Source organism: Cupressus sempervirens, chromosome 4 (genome assembly GCF_028749045.1).
Source record: "Cupressus sempervirens isolate cs-2001-9-10 chromosome 4, ASM2874904v1, whole genome shotgun sequence".
NCBI classification, from domain to species: domain Eukaryota; kingdom Viridiplantae; phylum Streptophyta; class Pinopsida; order Cupressales; family Cupressaceae; genus Cupressus; species Cupressus sempervirens.
In genome coordinates, this window is record NC_143121.1 from 583,622,285 (window position 1) to 583,641,265 (window position 18,981).

An 18,981-nucleotide genomic window follows, 5' to 3' on the forward strand; every position below is an offset into this window, starting at 1 on the left:
TAGCCCTTTCAAGAGTTTTAAAAGTAAATTTGAATATTAAATTGTTCAGTAATGTGCAAGATTATGATAGTTAAGACAGTATTAAATTTAATTTATGCTGTTGACAAATTAGTTCATTAGTTCCTGATATAAAGGTCTTGTGTGCAGTTAAGTCCACCATATTAACTGCTATTCGATGACTTTGATTTATTTAGAATATTCTAATGTCCACCATATTACCTACTAGTTTTGGCTATGGAGGGGTCACAATGCACTTGCATAGTCAATTTGTTTGTATTTTAAAATAAATTAATATTCATATTTAAATTTTTAATCAATTAATAAAAGTGCATTTTGGTCTCTGCATAGACAGTGGTTTTGGCTATGGAGGGGCCATAATGCACTTGCATAGTCAATTTGTTTGTATCTTATAATAAATTAACATTCATATGTAAATTTTTAATTAATTAATAAAAGTGCATTTTGGTCCTTGCATAGACAGTGGTTTTGGCTATGGAGGGGTCAAAATGCACTTGCATTGTCTATTTGTTTGTATCTTATAATAAATTAACATTCATATGTAAACTTTTAAATAATTAATAAAAGTGCATTTTGGTCCTTGCATAAATGCATAGTCAATTTGTTTGTATTTTATAATAAATTAAAATTCATATGTAAATTTTTAATTAATTAATAAATGTGCATTTTGGTCCTTGCATGGACAGTGGTTTTGGGTATGGAGGGGCCATAATGCACTTGCACAGTCAATTTGTTTGTATCTTATAATAAATTAACATTCAAATGTAAATTTTTAATTAATTAATAGAAGTGCATTTTGGTCCCTGCTTAGACAATGCCTTAACTACTATTATGACTTTGATTTACTTAGAATATTTTAATGTCCACCATATTAACTACTATTCATGGCTTTGGCTTACTTTCTATTCATGACTTTCACTTACTTTTTATTATTTAATAAAGATCAAATAAATTGGGACATGAAAATAAGAGTATAGGAAAAATATTATTTAGAAAATTATAATGTTTCTTTTATAGACTATTTTTTCATCCACTTCATTATGATATGAAAGCATGAGCCTTAAACCTAACCTCAATCTTGACCTCATCTCTTATTGTGTGAAGACTCTAACACCATGTCCCCATGCTACCACTTAAAGCAATTTTCAAATTTAAGCAGTAATGTGTTCCCATGCAGAATAAAAATTGTAGGAAAGGAAAATTTAGAATCTTTTCCTACTTTTGTGGAGCGGCTATTTCTTAGCAAATGAAAATAAGCCATGGGAAAAGGGCCTATATTTTAGTTTTCAGAATTATTTGCAAGAGAAATGATTAAAAATTGACTTAAAAATAATTTTTAGAACACTGTTTAAAATTATGGAGCAAATATTTTGACGGCCCCACAAATTATGCCACAAAACAATGAGCAACTACTGCTAGCAAAAATAAGCCCAACAACAACATGAGAACATGCTCTAATCAAGTACCTTTCAACTTGACTTACACCATGTTCTCATTTAGCTTCTTAAATGCACATTCTAAATTTAAGCATTTGAAGTCTTCCTACATAAAGTTAAAATTACAAGGAAGTGACAATTTAGAAATTCTCTAGTTTTAGTCAAGCAACTATTCTTTTACGATGACAAATAAGGGTATGAGATTAAGGTGGGGCTAGAAATTAGCATATTAGCAACCCACAAATTATTGGACTCCCTATTTTAGTGGGTGAAATTAAAGTGGGGGGTAGAAATTGCCACATTACCTTAGTTTTTTTTCCACTTATCAATTAACTAATATTTTAGATTCTACTAGAAAAGAAATAGAAGAAAAATGAAGCTTAGTTTTTAATTGTTTTTATTTACAACATTCTTCATAAGACGATCAATACCCTTAAAATGATTAAGAAAACATGAGAGGAATTTGACACTTGTTGAAATCACCAATATATGTATAAAAATAACATCCCCAAAGAAACTAACATAATTGTACATAACTACATAATATATTACGCTAACTTACCCCTAGCCAAACTTAATACATAAAGCCTAAAAATGTACCCCCAAAAAATTCAAATTCCACATTGTGAAGGAGCATAGTGATTATATTAGCAACTTTTGAAGAGGTGGGACAATATTAGAGCTAAATAAGGTATTTTATCACCTATTCTTGAATATAATGGTATTCAACCTCAATGTGCTTGGTGGGCTCATGAAAAAAATGATTCTTAACAAGATTTAACACACCTTGATTATCTCAAAATAGAACAAGTAGTCAATCCTCTAATATATTCATTTCTTGTAGCTAAATTGCCATGCACTCAACTCCTTGTCCAACATGATATTCAAGTTTGGTGGATGAAAAAATAGTTATAGTTTTTTATTACTTATCCACAAAATAGAACCAGGTCCAAGATCTAATATATAACTTAATATTTTTTTCTAATCATCTATAGAACCAGTGTATATTGATTTAGCATATCCCTAAAGAAGAATTTAATGTTCTTATATTCTAGAGAATATTTGTACACACCTTAAACATCTCACAAAACATGTTTGGTTGCAATCTGATGGCATTTCATTACTTCCTATATGAATATTAAAAGTACAACCCCAAGGGAATAGACCAACATAGAATAAAATACACCTAACACACAGTTGGAATTAAAAAAATCTATGATTATAGTTACCATAGTAAGTCCCCACCTCTTCATTGATTAATGTTAATGATTGAAAAAATAGTAGAAATAGTGAAATGTGCAAAAAAAGTGAAATTTTGTGAACGATAAAACCTACCACAAAATTCCAAAGAATGGAAACCCTAAGTCTAGATGAAAACGTTATTCAAAAAAATTGGTGTCCCTAAAAAAATGAAAAATCTCCCATCTCTAGAAAAATTCAATATTGGGGTATGTGTAGGATCATGGTCAACCAAACTATGGCCTTAAGTGGCAGTGAAAAATCAACAAATCAAGGTTATGTCAACTTGACACATAATTTTAAAGTGGTTCTGGACTTTATATCAAAAAGTTGTAAGAAAATAATATGTAGGAAATTGAATGTAGTCTCGAAACTACTAGGCCTTATCTAGAGAAAAAAAAATTGATTGGTCAAAAGTTTGGATTTTAATCCAGTACTATGAAAATTTCAGGGTGAAAATAAAAAGTAGGTGTATGTCTGACCACCTTAATCAAAATCAAATGATAATTTTTTTAATATAATTATAGATATAAAAGGTAGACTCATGCCCGGATGTGATGCATATTTTTGGGTATTTTTATTCCAAATAAGTAATTAAATATGAATTTTTTACTAATTTTTTTTGAAAAAAATCCCATGTCTGACCACCTTAAGTAATTGAAAACTTTACCAATTTTTTTTCCTTATACTAGGTGAAGCATAGAATGTGACACAAATTTTATATTTAAAAAATGTTATACTATTTGAAAGTTATAGCTATTTTTTTAATTAGTATGTCAATCAACACTTTACAATCATCTTCATTGAAAATTAACTAATAAATACTTATCGAACTTAGAATTTGACAATAATTATATCAATAGAATCTTGAGAGTGTCATAAAAAAGACCTTTTTCGTTTCATTCAATTTCGATGAAAATAACATTGTCAAATGGCTACTTGAAGTCTGAATATTAGTGAAACCCTTCTCAAACATGTTTTTTGGGTTAGCAAATAGGTTTGGTAAATACCAAGCCTAATCAGATACTCAAATTTAAATCAAATATTAAATCAGGTATCCGATTACAGATCGGATACACGATATGAAATCAGGTATCCGATTACTCCAAATTTTCCAATTGGAAGGGAAACCACCCACATTGGAAATTTTGGAGGGAAAATTTGGAGGAAACTCTTAGAGGGAAACTTTATAGGGTTTTAGAGGGAAATTTATTTTTGAGAAGTGTGGGCGTTAATATTATTATTACATATGATTATGATTATTATTATTAGATATGATAATTATAATTATTATTAAATATAGTAATATGTATGATTATTATGATTATTATTAAATATAATATAGTTATAAATATAATTATTATTATAACTAAATATAATATAGTAATATATATGATAAATATTATTATTAAATATATATAGTAATATTATATGATTACTATTATATATAATAATATATATGGTTATTATTATTATTAAATATATAATCTAGTAATATATATGATTATTATTGTTATATAATATAATATTATGATTATTATATTAAAATATACAATATTATATTATTATTAAATATAATATTGTCATGAAATGCATCAAAAGAGGTCATAGGTTAACGTATGACCCCTCTCGACACGTTTCATGACAACATATGTTGCTAGGGCCCCTAGGGACATATGTTGTCATGAAATGAATTGAGAGGGGTCATAGGTTAACCTATGACCCCTCTTGACGCATTTGAACCAACCAAATGCATCCCTAGGGGTTCTAGAGCTCCTCGGGACATATTTTATCATGAAATGTGTCGAGAGGGGTCATAGATTAACCTATGACCCCTCTTGAAGCATTAGAACCAACCAAATGGGTCCTTAGGGGTCCTAGGGCCCCTAGGGACATATGTTGTCATGAAATGCATAGAGAGGGGTCATAGGTTAACCTATGATCCCTCTTGACACATTCGAACCAACCAAATGGGTCCCTAGGGGTCCTAGGGCCCCTAGGGACATACATTGTCATGAAATACATTGAGAGGAGTAATTGGTTAACCTATGACCCCTCTTGATGCATCGAGAACTAACCAAATGCGTTCCTAGGGGCCCTAGGACCCCTCGGGACATATGTTGTCATGAAATGCATTGATAGGGGTCATAGGTTAACCTATGACCCCTCTTGAAACATTAGAACCAACCAAATGCATCCCTAGGGGTCCTAGGGATCCTAAGGACATATGTTGTCATGAAATGCATCAAGAGAGGTCATAGGATAATCTATGACCCCTCTCAATGTATTGGAACCAACCAAATGCATCCCTAGGAGCCCTAGGGTTCCTAAGGACATATGTTGTCATGAAGTGCATCGAGAGGGGTCATAGGTTAACCTACAACCCCTCTCAACGCATTGGAACCAATCAAATGTGTCCCTAGGGGCCCTAGGGCCCCTAGGGACATATGTTGTCATGAAATGCATCGAGAGAGATCATAGGTTCTCAATTCATTGGAACCAACCAAATGGGTCCCTAGGGTTCCTAGGGCCCCTAGGCACATATGTTGTCATGAAATGCATAAATAAGGGTTATAGGTTAACCTATCACTCCTCTCGATGCATTGGAACCAACCAAATACATCCCTAGGGGCCCTAAGGCTCCTAGGGACATATGTTGTCATGAAATGCGTTGAGAGGGGTTATAGGTTAACCTATGATCCCTCTCGATGCATTAAAACCAACCAAATGCATCCCTAAGAGTCCAAGGGCCCCTAGGGACATATGTTGTCATGAAATGCATCAAAAGGGGTCATAGGTTACACACATTGGAAGCAACCAAATGCATCCTTAGGGGTTGTGGGCCCCTAGGGACATATGTTGTCATGAAATGTTTCAAGAGGGGTCATAGGTTAACCTATGACTCATCTTGATGCATTGGAACCAACCAAATGCATCTCTAGGGGTCCTAGGGCCCCTAGGGACATACATTATCATGAAATGTGTCGAGAGGGGTGATAGATTAATGTATGACCCCTCTCGATGCATTATAACCAAGCAAACGGGTCCCTAGGGGTCCTAGGGCCCCTAGGGACATATGTTGTCATGAAAGGCATCAAGAGGGGTCATAGGTTAACCTATGACACCTCTCGATGCATTCAAAGCAACCAAATGGGTCCCTAGGAGCGCTAAGGCATGCCCCTAGGCACATACTTTGTCATGAAATGTGTCGAGAGGGGTCAAAGGTTAACCTATGACCCCTCTCGACACATTAGAACAAATCAAATGGGGACATATGTTGTCATGAAATCTGTCAAGAGGTGTCATAGATTAACATATGACCCCGCTTGATGCATTAGAACCAATCAAATGTGTCCCTAGGGGCCTTAGGGATATATGTTGTCATGAAATGTGTCGATAGGGGAAATAGGTTAAACTATGACCCTTGTTGATCCATTAGAACCAACCAAATGCATCCCTAGGGATCCTAGGGCCCCTAGGGACATATTATATCATAAAATGTGTCAAGAGGGGTGATAGGTTAACCTAGACCCCACTCGATGCATTCAAACCAACCAAATGTGTCCCTAGGGGCCCTAGGGCCGCTAGGGACATATGTTGTCATGAAATGCATCGAGAAGGGTCATAGGTTAACGTTTGACCCCTCTCAACTCATTAGAACCAACCAAATGGGTCCCTAGGGACATATGTTGTCATGAAATGCATCGATAAGGGTCATAGGTTAACCTATTACCCATCTCGACGCATTCAAACCAACCAAATGCGTCCCTAGGGCCCCTAGGGACATATGTTTTCATGAAATGCATCGAGAGGGGTCATAGATTAACCTATGACTCCTCTCTATGCATTAGAACCAACCTTATGGATTTTCATGAAATACATAGAGAGGGTTCATAGGTTAACCTATGACGCATCTCGATACATTCAAACCAATCAAATGAGTCCTTAGTGGCTCAAGGGCCCCTAGGGACATATGTTGTCATGAAATGCTCTCAATGCATTGGAACCAACCAAATGCTTTCCTAGGGGCGCTAGGGCCCCTAGGGAAATATGTTGTCATGAAATGTGTTGAAAATATATGACCCTTCTTGATGCATTGGAACCAACCAAATGCATCCCTAGGGGCCCTCAGACCCCTAGGGACATATGTTATCATGAAATGCATCAAGAGGGGTCATAGGTTCTTGATGCATTGGAACCAATCAAATGGGACCTTAGGGGTCCTAGGGACATATGTTGTTCGATAGGGGTCATAGGTTAACCTATGACCCCTTTTGATACATTCAAACCAACCAAATGTGTCCCTAGGTGCCCTAGGTCCTCTAGGAACATATATTGTCATGAAATGTGTCGAGAGGGGTCATAGGTTAACCCATGACCCCTCTTGACACATTAGAATCAACCAAATGCATCCCTAGGGGTCCTACGACCCCTAGGGACATATGTTGTCATGAAATGCATCGATAGGGGCCATAGGTTAATCTATGACCCCTCTTGATCCATTGGAACCAACCAAATGCTTCCCTAGGGCCCCTAGGGACATACTTTGTCATGAAATGCATCAAGAGGGGTCATAGGTTCTCGATGCATTAAAAACAACCAAATAGATCAGAGGTCATAATAATAATAATAATAATAACATATATTACTATATTTAATAATAATATAATATAATAATCATAAATAAATCATATATAATAATAATCCTATATATATTAATCATACATAAGTTAATGATTTTTTTTTACATTGCCCATAATTCGCTCCAAAATTTGGGAATCAATATCAGATATTTGATCTGAAATCAGATATTCGATTTAATATTGGGTATCCAATATGAGATCGAATACCCAATTAAACTGGCATGATTTTCTCAACATATTCCCTGTCACTATAGACCTGGCAATATTGCTTTTTGTGGGCCATTTTCATGGGTTTTGGGAAAACTAAATTTTTGGAGCCCAAATGATCAAAAAAGGTTCTATAATATATCCTTAGGTGTCTGATATTGTCATCTGAATGGGGAGCAGTAGTTGTTAAAAGGCTAAATACAAAAGGAAGGTATCGAATGAAAACATTGCGACATATAGGGAAAGGGACAAGGTAAATCACTAAAGGAAAAGATGAGGTATGTTAAATGTGAGTCAACTTGACGATGTATTGGTTAAAGGTGAAATCATAGAGTCAAATAATGAATATGTGCAGTTGGGGAATCAAAATGTACCAATTGATAATGATAATGCCAAGAATGAAAATTTGGAGAATGAAATGCTACCAGGACATAATGTAAATTGCATTATTGACCATGCTAGACATGAAAATGCATAGGAACCTTACATATCTCCTAATTATAATCAACATGAAGGTTCTAAAACACCAAAATGGATAATTGAAATTGATGAAACAATTATTACCAATTTGGAAGGGAAAAAATCGAAAAGAACCATTCGGATAGGGCTTCAAGACTATCTAAGATGTTTTTGACAACAAGACAGTGGTGGAGCAATGTCAAATTTTTATGCACTTATTAAAGATGAAAAAGATGAGACCTATGCTTTCCAAACTGAAGATAAGTGTCAATAAAAAATTGGAAAGAAATGTCATTATTTTGAAGAATCTTTTCAGTGCTGTCAATAGCATTGGGAAAAATAGCAAGGAGAAAGATAAGAGAGCTACTCAAAGGGTTATTACAACCTTTTTGGTAAGTCATCATTTGAGAAATGGTAGATATATGAGACAAACTTGTATTGACTTGAACCTAAATCATACTACTTTGAGAAGAGTACTTAGCAGACAAGAGAGAATTGATGATCCTCTTCAAAATGAAACATGGGATTTTGGTGAGAGACTTCCACGTTTTGATAAGAAGCTATCCGATGATGTTAAGAAAGAAATTACACAATTTTGGCACTCTAGCTCAAGAGTATCACCTAATGCTAATGACGTGTTAAAGTTGAGAATCGGCATTAGAGACCACACACCACATCCTAAACATTTTTTGGAGGTAATTCAAACTATGTTGTTCAAACAATTTAGAGAGAGTCATCCAAGTCTTCATATATCACAAAGGGCTTTTGAATATTTGAAGCCATTTTATTGTGTGCCACTTAAAATTTGAAATACATGTTGCAAATATCATCAAGAGACTTGCTAGATAAATTTTTATGTCGTAGAGTTGATAGTTGTTTCTTTTATAAAAATTCTTGCTTAAATGATCTCGCTCAATGCCAAAACTCGTAGTGTGCCTCAATTCATAGGTGCACCACAACGCAACTTTGAAATCGTTGATCTTGTCATCAAATCATCAACTCCATTAGCTCCAAATAGGCAGGTGAACCCTAGTGACACCCTTGTCTAGCTGCAGGCAGCCTCCATCATTCGTGGTCACCTGTACTAAGGAGTCTCCAAGGTGCTCTAAGTGCATATGGAGGTCGATCTTTCGAGGGTCGTAACTTAGAGCTCGTATGGGCTATTGATGAAATGTAGAATGCTATAGGAAAATCATGCCACAACCTAAAATAATCTATCTCATTTTTGAGAGATCACATTCCATTTAGATTCAGTAGAGCAATCTCGCTCGATGCCAAAACTTGTAGTGTGCCTTAATTCATAGGTCCACCACAACGTAACTTTGAAATTGATGATCTTGGCATCAAATCATCAATGCCATTAACTCTAAATGGGTGAGTGAACCCTAGTGACATCTTTTTTTTGGTTGCGGAGAGCCTCCATCATCCGTGGCCACCCTGTACCGAGGAGTCTCCAAGGTGCTCTAAGTGCATGTCGAGGTCGATCTTCTGAGGGTCTTAACTCAGAGTTCATGTAGGCTATTGATGAAATGTAAAATGCTATAGGAAAATCATGCTAAGGCCTAAAATAACCTATCTCATTTTCAAGAGATCACTTTCTATAGATTTGGCACAGCGATCTCACTCGATGCCAAAACTCATAGTGTGCCTCAGTTCATAGGTGCACTACAACATAACTTTGAAACTGATGATCTTGGCATCGAATCATTAGTACCATTAGCTTTAGATAGGCAGGTGAACCCTAGTTATGCCCTTGTTCTAGCTATAGAGAGCCTCCATCATCTACAACCACACTATACTGAGGAGTCTCCGAGGTGCTCTAATGCATGTCGAGGTCGATCTTTCGAGGGTCATAACTCAAAGCTCATGTGGGCTATCGATGAAATTTCAAATACTAAAAGATGGTAATGTTGAGGCCTAAAATAACCTATCTCATTTTGAGATATCACATTTCATTTAGATTCGGCACAGCGATCTCATTCGATGGTAAAACTCATAGTATGCCTTAGTTCATAGGTGCACCACAATGTAACTTTGAAATTGATGATCTTGGTATTGAATCATCAGTGTCATTAGCTCTAGATGGGTGGGTGAAACCTAGTGACACATTTGTTTTGGACGTGGAGAACCTCCATCATTCGTGGCCACCTCGTACCAAATAGTCTCCAAGGTGCTCTAAGTACATGTCAAGGTCGATATTTTGAGGGTTGTAACTAGGATCTTGTGCAGGCTATTGATGAAATGTCAAATGATACAAGATGGTCATACTAAGGCATAAAATAGCCTATCTCATTTTTGAGAGATCACATTCCATTTGGATTCAGCACAACGATCTTGCTCGATGCCAAAACTTACAACGTGCCTTAGTTTGTAGGTGCACCATAGTGTAACTTTTGAAACCACTAATCTTGGCATCAAATCATCAACACCATTAGCTCTAGATGGGTGGGTAAACCATAGCGACACCCTTTTTCTAGTTGCAGAGAACCTCCATCCTCTGTGGCCACCCCGTATTGAACAACCTCCAAGGTGCTCTAAGTGTGTATCAAGGTCAATCTTCCAAAGGTCGTAACTTGAAGCTCATGAGGGCTATCGATAAAATGTTGAATGCTAAAAGAAATTCATGCTAAGGCCTAAAATAAATTATCTCATTTTTGAGAGATCACATTCCATTTGGATTCGGCACAATGATCTTGCTCGATGCCAAAACTCATAGTGTGCCTCAATTCATAGGTGCACCACAATGTAACATTGAAACCGATGATCTTGGCATCAAATCATCAGTGCCATTAGCTTTGGATGGGTAGGTGAACCCTAGTGACACCCTTTATCCATTTGTAGAGGGCCTCCATTGTTTGCGGTAACCCCGTATCGAAGAGTCTCCAAGGTGCTCTAGGTGCATGTGGAGGTTGATCTTCCGAGGGTCATAACTCGGAGCTCATGCATGCTATCGATGAAATGTCAAATGCTATAGGAAGTTCATACCAAGGCCTAAAATAATTTATCCCATTTTTGACAGATCACATTCTATTTGGATTTGGCACAACGATCTTGCTTGATGCCAAAACTCGCAGTGTGTCGTAGTTCATAGGTGCACCACAACTTAACTTTGAAACCACTGATCTTGGCATTGAATCATCAGTGCCATTAGCTCTGGATGGATAGGTGAACCCTAGTGAGACCCTTGTTTTAGCCATGGAGAGCCTCCATCATTCGCGGCCACCTCGTACTGAATAGTCTCCAAGGTGCTCTAAGTTCGTATCGAGGTTAATCTTCTAAGGGTCATAACTTGGAGCTCATGAGGGCTATCAATGAAACATTGAATGCAGTCATGCTAAGCCTAAAATAACCTATCGCATTTATGAGAGATCACATTCTGTTTGGATTCAACACAGTGATATCACTCGATGCCAAAACTCATAGTGTGCCTCAATTCATAGGTGCACCACAACGTAACTTTCAAACCCTTGATAGTGGCATGAAATTTTTAGTACCATTAGCTATGAATGGGTGGGTGAACCCTAGTGAGACCCTTGTTCCAACTGTGGAGAGTGTCTATCATCTATGACCACCACATACCAAATAGTTTCCAGGGTGCTCTAAGTGTGTATCATGATCAATCTCTGAGGGTCGTAACTCGGTGCTCTTAAGGGTTATCGATAAAATGTTGAATGCTATAGGATAGTCATGCTAAGGCCTAAAATAAACTATCTCATTTTTTAGAGATCACATTTTGTTTGGATTCAGCACAATAATCTCTCTCGATGCCAAAACTCCCAATGTGCCTTAGTTCATAGGTGTACCACAACGTAACTTTCAAACCGCTGATCTTGGCATCAAATTGTCAGCATCATTAGCTCCAAATGGGTAGGTGGACCCTAGTGACACCCTTGTTATGATCGTGGAGAGCCTCCATCATCTACAACCACCCCGTACTGAATAGTCTCCAAGGTGCTCTAAGTACATATCGAGGTGAATCTTCTGAGAGTCGTAACTCAGAGCTCTTAAGGGATATTGATGAAATGTCAAATGCTATAGGATGGTCATGCCGAGGCCTAAAATAACCTATCTCATTTTTGAGAGATCACATTCCCTTTAGATTCAAAACAATGATCTCGCTCGATGCCAAAATTTGTAGTGTGCCTCAGTTCATGCACCATAGCATAACTTTCAAACCACTAATCTTCGCATCAAATTGTCAGTGTCATTAGCTCCTTCGTAACACCCCTATTTTGGCCATGGAGAGCCTCCATCGTTCACCGCCACCCCATACCAAAAAATCTCCAAGGTGCTGTAAGTGTGTATCAAGGTCAATCTTTCGAGATTCGCAACTCTGAGCTTGTGAGGGCTATTGATAACCCCTTACCAAGTTTGGTGAACTCGTCTAACTAAGAATTTAAAGTTATATCAAAAATTGCTCAAAATTGCAATTTTGCAAGTTTTTCTTGCAAAGTGAAATTGAGTGCAAAGAGTTAGTTAGGGGGTTGAGGACGACCATACAAAGTTGAAAACACCTATATAAAGTGTGAAATGATAAAATGCATTAATGATGCTAGTTTACATAAAAGTTACATTATATGCAAAATATGGTCCAAAAGGCTAATCATGGGAATGTAAGGGATTATAGGGTTTGTAGAACTATATAGGGTGGAAAATGTCTTATCAGGTCCTTTAGATGTTGATTAGATCAATAAAGGGGAAAAAATGTAGTGAAAATTTAAATGATTGTGTTTGGGTCTATACAAAGGACAACAAGAAGGTATGTTTTGGATGATTTGGTTCCTAAGTTTTGTTAAGTGGATTAGTATGGGTAATCTGATCAATGTGAGAAATGTATAGATGTTAGGATATGGTATTGGGGAAACAAGTTAAAAAAGTTTGATCCAATCAAGTCTCTTAAGTTGGGATATTTTGAGGTTATGTTGAAATTGAAAAGTTGTAGTATGAGGATAGTAAGAAAGTGAAGGGCTAGTTATCAAAGATTATGAGTCTAGGAATGACTACATGGTTGGGAATAGAATCCATGATTGAGGAGTGGAGTCTTTAAGTGTGTTGAGATTAGATTTGAAACCAAGAGTTAGTTTCAAGGTTGAAGGTGAAGTTTAACATCAGATTCGGGTTATGTGAGCCTTGTGTAGGAGGTTAAAAAGTGTGTTGATGTTATTGTCTAAAATGTCATAGATCTTCGTTGAAGCCTTTGAGTTCATCCCAATTCCTTGATATAATACCATCCTTTTTTGAACCCCCTTACTTAAATTACTATTTATTAAAGGTGCACCAAAGGGCTTTGCATCATTTTGCCAAGATAAGGAATAAATCCAATCTAAAACTAAAATAACAAGGAAAAAAATGGCTTTACATATCTCACTCATTTCTATGGTTTCTCTCTATAAATAAGATTTCCCTATTTTTCTTACTCTGAATCACATGATAGAAAGTGAACTCCCATATAATAACTATTGTATTTTTGATAGAAAAAAAATATAGCTCATGATAGCATTTCAAATTAAACATTGCATCCAAATTTGATAATGAAGTTTGTTAAAATGTTATTCACAAATTATTGCATTTGAATCAAATATAACAAACATGGTCAAAATTAATGATACACATATAAACATGAACAATACACATGATCCATGATAAATTGAACAATACCATATACTAAATTAATATGTATATCATTGTGTACATAAATGACAAAAATATATATCAAAATACATGTATCCATAGATAAATTACACAAATATATATCAAAGTTCATGTATCCATAGACAAATTAAACAAATATATATCAAAATACATAGATCCATATACAAAATGTGGCTCCTCAGGATATAGTGGTTGCATTAGCAAAGATACAAAACTCTATCATCCAACCTCGTGTGCACTAGGAGTTTCCTATGAGATGCAATAAAGAATGTAATTAAATTTCATTACCACAAGAATTTTACAAAAATGCATCGATATTTAATCAAATAGAAAGCACATAATTACCTTTCCCTTGTCAATGGGTCCTGGCTCATCCCTGCACTTTCTCCCCCAGGGACAGGTGAAACCTACAAGAAAAAAGAAAGATTAGAAACCATATATGATACAATATCAAATAGAAAAAACAATGAGAACATAACATAATGTACTATAGATATCTCAAGGCCAAATGAAATAGCTGAGGGTGTGGCATCATTAACCTATCTTAGCTCCTTATCATTCATCAACTAAACAAGAATGAAGATCACATACATGTATAAGACAATATGGCTTAAAAATTAAAATTACTCTATTATAAAGATTTAACTTTAAATCGCACATGTCGTAGCAAAAAAATGTATACACATATCGACACAGAAGGAGTCCATTCCTTTGCATGCCCCTCCTCTCTCACATCAAGGTTTGTAGCCTCTACATGTGTGTCTGGTGTATCCTCATCAAATAAAAACTGATGCTTAGGAAGATCACCTATGGGACCCAGACAAATATTCTTTCACATTATGCAAGTATGGGGCACAAGAAAATGTGATGAGCTCACTGATGATGAACTCGTGCTAGCATCATCAACACGGGGAGGTGACACTGACCTAGCCTGGGATATCAATAGGTTACTCAATCTATGGATGACTCTAATAGTGTGAGAGCTAGCCTCTACAATGATATCATGATGCTACACTCAAGGAGGGGGGAGACATCAATAGGGGGGACAAAAGTGCCAACTTTCTTCCGCTAGGAAAAGGATCTATGCTGAGGAGCTCCTCCTCCTACACTCATGTTGGGCTTCATGCTCCAATAGTTCACCTTGAGGCCCAACACAAATTCTTTATACAATTTTTTAAGGAAATAAAATGACACCTCTAAATTTCTATGTAGAGGGATGTCAAAAACTATCCACCAACGATCCCAAAAGTTCGCATGTATGGCATCATTTGTGCACCATTTAATCGATAGTTTGGACTTTTTGCAATTGACTTGTAAATTGGTTTTTGGGTTCACAAAAAGGAAAACCAAATCATCTTTACTTGTATTGAGGGCCACAACCTCATCATAGTCGAACCCATCATCAAACATCTCATGCATTTCGTCATGCCAACGAAGAGAGACATTTTTTTCATTGGTAAGCATTTTAATGTTATCCATTATGGTGTATAATGTGGATGATATAGGAACTAATGTGGGTATAGTATTATGTGCTATTTATAAAGCCCTCAATTTAGTGAGATTTTCAAATATCAAATCCTCAATTCGAGGAGGGTTTTGAGGGAGTAGGGGATCATTTGGTGGATGATTTTGAGGGGGCACTGAATCATTTGATGGGGGGTTACGAGGAACAATATTTCTTGCCTTAGTATCATCATTTTGGTCATCCATGCCTATTAATTTTCAAAACCTAATTTCTATTTTAAAAACCTAAATTTCAATAATTTCTATAAAAAAAAAACTAAATTTTAACAAATTCAGTTAAAACTAACAAATTTATAATAAAATTGAACAAATTTATAATAAAATTGATTGAAAACATTAAAAAAAAAAATCACTAACCTATATCATGTATCTATTCCAAAATCGGATATCCGAGCTCAAAATAAAAACATAGTGTTAAAACAACAGCCCTCAGGTTTTTGTTTTTTTTAAAATGACAGTACAGGTATCAGGTATCTGATTTCATATCGGATACTCGATATTATTGGATATCCAATATCATATCGGATATTTGATATTGGATATTTGATATGATATCAGATATCTGATAATATCGGGTATCTAATATGAAATTGGATACCCGATAAGGCTTGGGCCTACTATTTAGCTTTGGTATCAAGATGGGTGGGAAAAAGTTAGAGCAGATTTTGAAACACTTTTAAACGTTTTCAAACTCTATTTTTTTCACATTGCCATTTTTTGGCACACTATGATCCTGCACATGCCCATTGACCAGATTCCTCTAAAAACCTAGTTCAATGCACTTATAGAACAACATGAGGAATGAAACAAAGAAATCATCAAGGAAAACTATAAGTATGCATCGTTGATCTCAAACCCTTGAACATAGGCAATAGTAAGTAGTCATAAGCATAAGGAGGAAAAAGGATGGGGGAAAGTTCACTCTAGGAAGGAGATTCAAAACCAAATCAATCTAAAATATAAAAACATCAAAGACCTATGGGGTAAATTGACACAAAACTACGATGAAATAGATAAAGAATGATAGAAAAATAAAGCAATTTTTTTGAGAAAAAAAAGTATGCTAGGAATACACAATCATCCAAGGAAATTAGAAGCAATATAAATTTTAAGAGTGGTGCCAAGCAATGGTGAGCTCTAAATGGAGTGAAACATCCAGTATCACAGATCTTCCCCAAGCCCCATAATGTTTCATAAGAAAATAGTATACCAGTCAACCCTAATCCTAGAAACCATTCAAATCTTTCCCTCAATCTAAATCTTTCAAGCTCTACGACTTCTATCTCTCAACCTTGTTTCCAATTTTGGAACTTCCTTTGGCATAATTTTGAAGTAGTACAAACCTAGTTGCACATCAACCAAAAAATAGAAGAAAGGACAATCTCTACCATCATTATCAACAATAAGGGTATGAATACAGATGGTTTGACTGTAAAGAAAGGGGTCTATATGCGGTATGGATCAGACCAAAATCAAAACAGACAAAATTGGTTAATCAGTTTAACGTCCTAGATAAAAAATAAGTAATTATAACTTTTCTCTCAGATTTGTTATTTTTTTTGAATTGCAAAGATTTAAGTTTTAGGACTTATTTACTTAAAAATTCTCTCAATTTTATTAGTGGATATAGTCTAATTTTTTTAAAAATGGAAACCCAATTTTGATGATACCTTGATGAGCTTACGTAATATCCCAATATGGATAAAATAAAACAATATTCCTACTGAATTATGTGACATCAGAACTTTCATTCAAATTGGAGAGTTATTAGGAGGGATCAAGGGTTATGAGCCTCATCATATCAATTCTTCATTAGTAAAACTCTCAGTTACACTAAAACCAAAACTCTATCAACAAGAATATATAAAAATTATCAAAAACATATCACTGTATAAAATAAACTTCTCTATATATCAAAGGAAAGTTAGATATATGTTATTTCTCAAAAATGGGAGAAGGGTGTCAACAAAAAATTTGGATTTTGAGGAAATCAGCTTGGATACTAGCATAGAGGAACAACATCTAGAGTTGGCTACAAAAGATCAATTCAAAAAATTCAAAAAAGGAGAGACCAAACAAAAAAAAATACAAATAACCCTCTTAGATTCCCAAACAGTGAGATAGAAGAAGGTAAAATTACAAAACCAGAGGTAATACAAAGTGTACTCAGAAGTAACAAAAAGAAATTGAGAAAATCATAGGAAGAAGACATCAATCAGACCACACAACAAAGATATATGGAAGGAGTTAATCTATTAACCTTACTAAGTTAAAAAATTGCAAGCTTAAAGGAAGTCTAAAAGAATTCAAAAATAGAGATGAAAGAAATTGACGATAATACAAGGAATAATAAGAAACTCAATGAAGAAATCACACTCAAGACTAATGACATCATAGATCAAATAGAGATTCTACAACAAAAAGAGGTATAGGCAAATAAAATCAATGGAAAGTCAAAAGAATAAATTAATAAGCTTCAACAATTGGAGAAGTCTCAACACCTAGAGATGGATAGCCTGGCATCTTAAAGCAAGCATGCAGAGACCCCTATTCAAGAAGATAACATTAACCAAGATATTGAGGATATTGAAAATGAATGGCTTTTCACAACAAGGGATTCCCCACGTGTAGATATGAACATTCCCAATCTCAATAAGGAGAGAGCAAAAGAAGACTCAATCTCAAGGAAAATTAGAAACAATAATGTGGAACCAAATGTTGAAGAGAATTAGAAAATAAAATAAAAGGAATAGTTCCACCAGCATCAGCAAAATAATGGAGCAATGTCACCATTAGAAAATGAGCCAAAAAATGGAGCTACAAATTTTGGAAAACCCCAATGAATGAAGTAGATCCATTTGAAGTAATAGCCAAAGAGGAAACTCATAAGAATGAAGACCATAGAAACAAGGAAGAAATTTCATATCCAGCAAAAGAAAAAGCATTATTATTAACTTTAAATACTCAGATACAAAGTAGAAGCCAGGAACAAGCAGAATATAATGAAAAAGGAATATGGCAGAATTAGGAAGAATATGGAATTATGTTGGATCTAGAACATAATAATGAAAAGGAAGAGTCTGAAGAGGGAAGAACACAGATTGAGGAAAACACAGAGCAATATGAGAACTAGATGGATCTAGCAGAATAGATAATTAAAGAATTAGAAAGAGAAAAGGAAAATGAGGAAGAAGAAAGTAGTATAGTAAGAATCAACAATGCTTATAAGAATATAGACAACCTTGGAATAACAATGAACCAAGAAGGCTTCAAGACATTGAGATGTGGTAAACAAAAGTTAAAGTGAGGGAGAAAATCACTCAAAGAGCTAAGAGAGGTAGATAGTCAAGCAAGAGAACAAAGGAAGCTTTTTCAAACTCTAAAAGTTGGAAAGAGGAAGAGCCTTCCCATGTCAGTATGAGGATTAAAACATGGAATGCTAGAGGCCTTTATGCCCCTAGAAAATGCTTATTAAAGAAAAACATATCTCTATTTTAATATGAAATTATACTAATACAAGAAACCGAACTCAATAGAGATGAAGATAAAAAATTAGGGAGGAATCTGGGAAGTTGGACAATAGTCTTACAAGAATCAGATGGAGCATTAGAAGGGATATGAATAATGTGGAACCCAAGAAAGATTACCTTAGATATGATTATCTCGAATCACTATTGGATGGGATGTAAAATTAATAGTATCAAGAACTATCTCCAAATCATTCTAATCAATGTATATGGGCCTATATAGACTATAGATTAGAATCATTTATGGGAAGAAATAAGCATATTTATGAGAGGCTA